Source organism: Pinus tabuliformis, chromosome 4_2 (genome assembly GCF_031772625.1).
Source record: "Pinus tabuliformis cultivar Carrire ecotype Pingquan chromosome 4_2, CPIR1, whole genome shotgun sequence".
NCBI lineage: Eukaryota > Viridiplantae > Streptophyta > Pinopsida > Pinales > Pinaceae > Pinus > Pinus tabuliformis.
The window spans coordinates 579,568,769-579,573,490 of NC_142304.1; the positions used below are offsets into that span (position 1 = coordinate 579,568,769).

Genomic DNA, 4,722 nt, shown 5'->3' on the forward strand with positions numbered 1-4,722 from the left:
AAACTAGGATGAACTGCGAAGGGGAAAACCTATCAAAAGTATGGAATAAATGGTGGAAGGATTATCTAGAAGGCAATATGAAAAATATACCCCTAATCATAGCCTGGGATATCCGGTTGGCCCGCAACAACAATATTTTCAAAGACCAGACTCCCTCTACAGGACACATTGCTGTAGGATGCACTGCAATTTATTCAAGTATTCCTGAACCAATTCTGGATACAAACCCACGAATCGTAAGAGAGGAACAAATAAGAGAAGGAACTTCGTGGGCCTATTTTGACGAGGCCTCGGATCAAAATAATAAATGTGGGCGGGATTGGTGATACATCTAAATGACCACAGGAGCCTAAAAGCCTTTGTTAGGTTAGGGAATGGAACCAACAATTACACAGAACTTTTTTCTTTAAAACTACTCCTTTGTTGGCTTACTCACCTAGGCATTCACTCAGTTCAAATCTTCGGGAATTCGATGAATATTATTAAATGGTTCGATGAATATTATTAAATGGTTCAATGACGAGAGCAGATGCCAGAATTACATTATATCTCCTTCGTTAGAAGAAGCAAAATACTTAAAATCTATTTTTAATGATTTTTCATTATGTCATATCTACAGGGAACGCAATAGTACAACAAACCAGCTTTCTAAAGCGGATCTACAACAAGATCTGGACAATTGGAGGATAGAGGAAGCTGAACTGGATGAGATCCGTGTGTCGAATCAGCCACCATTTTGAGAATCTTGCCACACAGACTCTTGGCTTCGGCCTATGATACTTTCATTACTGTTTAATTGTTTAGTTTTTATAGTTTTAAGCAGCAACCAAACTTATTATCATGTTAATTCTAGTTCTAGAAAACAAAAACGACATGGTTAAATACATTGTCAAACTGTAAGCTGAACTTATTCCTGTTTGGGTTGTTTTCCTGTATGAGGAGGCCTAGGAATGGCTCAGGGCTTACTTTTGATACTTTGGTTTTATAAGTTATCAATTTGTGATGCTCTTTTTTGGGGGACAATTACTGAAAGCTGACAAATATCCTATTTTGGTTGTTTTCCTCATCGAGGAGGCCCGAGATAATGATTTCAGTGATCTTGTTTTAGCAAAAATAAGATGGTAGAGTTAGAAGACACTCAAGCTTACCATTTTAGAACAACTCTATGCTTTGAACAAAGTCATACAGTGTACTGAATGCTTAAATGCATATACTATGTACCTTAATAAAAAGTTCGATTTTTTCTTTGGATAAAAAACAAACACTTAAAAGTACAATAAAATTCACCACTCCATAGAACCCAAAAACATGATTGAGCATGAGTATGATTAAACATGAGCTTGAACAAGAGCAGCAAAGACTCAACCGAGAGTTTTGTAAGCTCAAGTTATCTTGTGAGATGCAAGAGAAAATGCTCACAACAATTTATAAAACAGTACAAAGCAAATTGGTAAGACAAGCAAAGCATGAATTACTTTGAATCTCGAACCAAGTAACATATATTCAACCTAGGCAAAAACATATTCAAAATTGCTTCAAGATACTGGATTTAAGACCTCTGTGGATACACTAAATGTTATTTTTAATATTAAAAAAAAAAAAAATCTCACTTATTATTATTAATATGTATATTCTGAATATTAACTCAAGCAATAAACATGTTAATATAATTTTGAATAAATAAATAATTAATTAATTAATATCATTAAATAAATAAATAATTAATTAAAAAAAAAAAAAGATTTAATCAAACAAACAACCGACAAATTCTAGCAGACATATCTCTATTATAAACTATTTAAACCCTAATTAGAGCTCTTCTTCTTTCTTCATTCAAGTTTGTCCTAATGATGGATCCCAATTGGGATTCGAAACATTAATAAAAGAAATGGTTAATACTGTGGGTTCTCCTGCTTCAAGATAATTTAAAAACAAAACAAAAAACAAAAAAAAAACACTACAAATATTCAAAGATAATATTGTAAATGATGTACCCCATAATGTGCATTTTAATTTTATCACAGTTAAACACATCAAAATATTGGAATGTTCACTCCAAAGGTTGAGAATTAAAACAAGTGGAACCTAATGTGTTATATGTTATGTATATTAATGAAAAAATTACTCACAAAAATGATAATAAAAAAGTAACTTGCCAAAGTGCCAAAAATGTCACTAAAAAATAAATCATAAATAAATAGATTGGAAAATTGCATAATGAAATCAAGAATTTGACTATCGAATTCCATCCCTAATGGCCAAACAAAATATCATTTTCAACCTACCTTTTTTCCGAACATGTTTGTTAAGACCAGCACAATTCCATTTTCATCCAATCTTTCCCTTGAGAATTTGTTAAAACCTATAAAGACAAGGTTATAATGTAGGTTGACAATAAGATATTTAAGGTGCATATTTCAGTTATATAACATTAAGACACATCTTATAAAAGCAAAATGTTACAACACTTCACTAATGAGATCATAATAACCCATCGGTTTCGCATGATACTCATGGAAATTCGTTATTATAAACATCATGGCTTACGCTTTGTATGTTTCTCATCAGGGTGTTGAATCTGTATGTACACAATTCCACATATCATGTGATAATTGCACTATAGCCATTTAACAAATTCCTCAAAATTCTTAGCACTATAGCCATTTAACAAATTCCTCAAAATTCTTAGCACCAAAGCTACGTTGGTATCAAACCATCATACAGCCTGCAGTATAATTGTAAATGAACAAAAGCAACTCTCATTTGAATTACTTCTTTTTCGACAAGATCTAAGGAATGACAAAGCATCATTTCCGTTCTTCCATCAAAGCGGTTTTTTTGGTTCTGAGATGAAGGGCCTCTCTACTGCAAATAATCCTTAATCCTTCGAATCTAGGGGACAAAATCTGGGGTTTCTCTAAAAGCATAGTTCCACTAGAAGGAATCACTATTTACAGCTAAAATGTTTCTACAAGAGACAATATCAAACAAAAATGTCTTATATTCATACAAGTTGATCTACTTGTTTTGGCAAGAACTGGAAAATGATGTAAAATATCCTTCTCCATCCTGCATGTGTTTGCATGCCGTTGACTTGATATAAATTTGTCAAGTTGAGCTCTCTTTCCAATTGTAAGCAGAAAATTTTGCCAAACTGTTCCAAGAGTATTTACTTCTTCGAACGTTGACTTGATATAAATTTGTCAAGTTGAGCTCTCTTTCCAATTGTAAGCAGAAAAATATGCCAAACTGTTCCAAGAGTATTTACTTCTTCGAACCTGTGTATGCAGCACTCATCTGAAAATTCCCTTGAGCTATTGAACAAAGTTCAAGCCCAAAGCATCGAAAGTTAAGCCAAAATGAAAGAATGTTATGATTATCATATTTAGACAAAATCCTATCCGTCCTCCAGATAGACCATTACACATCCATCTAATCATCACTTCCCTTCACCAGAACCACGGTTAAGAAATCATGCCGTCTTTTGATTAATGTAATATCAAGAAAGTTTTGTGCCACATATAATGATCCATCCAGATTCCATTCTGCTATTCAGATTCATCTTTTCCCTGAGGATGGCCTCATTATTTGCATGGACAACAAAATCATCATCTTGGTAGGTAGAGCTCACAGTTGGATTCCTGCCATAATCAAACTTCAGAGTTCCTACAGAAGTGTCTAATTTATGCCTACCGCCATACTTCTCATTTCTACTTTCTCCAGAGTTAACTGTAGAAGACAAGTTGAAGCTCTCAACAACGCTAGGGTTATGCGTTGACATGTTACACAGGTAGCTACTATCAGGGCTCCAACTACAATTACTACCATTGCTACTTGTTACAGCCCCGGTTCTGCTGTCAAAGATGCTCACACTGCCATTGCTTTCCACTTCCTGCAATATTTTTGGTATGGAATGCTTAAAGATCTATTAAAATATGAAGAGAAATCATGCAAATTAAAATTTGTAGGGATTGAGAACCTAAAATTAAGGACAATCTTGAAGCTTGGAGCAGGTTAGATTACCTCATCAAGAGTTTTTTTAACTTTCTTATCGGTGATGATGGTTTTTAAATTTTCCGTCCCGAACTTGTTGGAATTTTCTGATAAATTCCATAACAGACAGACAAAAATTGCTCTGTTTTTGCACAGAAAAATACTTTGTTTTTAACTCAGAAAACAGAAAAATTCGTTCTCTGTAAATGGTGTTGCAGCAACGTAGTTTGGTGTTGCAGCAACTGAAAAATTAACTTGTATTCATAAACAATAAACCAACTGATATAAGTTCGTCTTCCTCACATAGAGGGATTTTCACAAAAGATTTATGCTGAAAAGCATCTTCCTCTTGACAGAGGGATTACAACAGGAACGCTTCAGTTCCACAAACCAATTTCTGCTATCTCAGAAAATTACAGTTTCAGCCACACAGGCTGTTGCTGAAACACACAGTTTCAGTCACACAGTCTGTTGCTGAAACACGTGTTTCAGCATCTGGCAGACAGTTGCTGAAACACGCCTGTAGAATGCATTGCTGCTCCAAAACACAGCGAGAGCATCTTCCTCTTAACAGAGGGATTCACCAAGGACTGTGCTTAAGAGCACCTTCCTCTTGACAGAGGGATTCACCAACATGCCTTCTTCAGAGGCACTTCAATCTGTGTCTACAAACAGTTGCTGTTACAGCAACGGGCAGACAGTTCTGAAATACACAGACAGTTGCTGTAA

At 34.6% G+C, this 4,722-nt stretch overlaps 1 long non-coding RNA gene across 1 annotated transcript; it reads right to left on the bottom strand.

Annotated features, from left to right (window-relative positions):
- Positions 1-3,420: 3,420 nt before the first annotated feature.
- LOC149170627 (uncharacterized) lies at positions 3,421-4,085 on the bottom strand. The gene is made up of 2 exons (XR_016259497.1): positions 4,024-4,085; positions 3,421-3,892 (listed from the first exon to the last, which is right to left on the bottom strand). It is a non-coding gene; the product is annotated as an uncharacterized LOC149170627 (long non-coding RNA).
- Between the last annotated feature and the right edge of the window lie 637 nt (positions 4,086-4,722).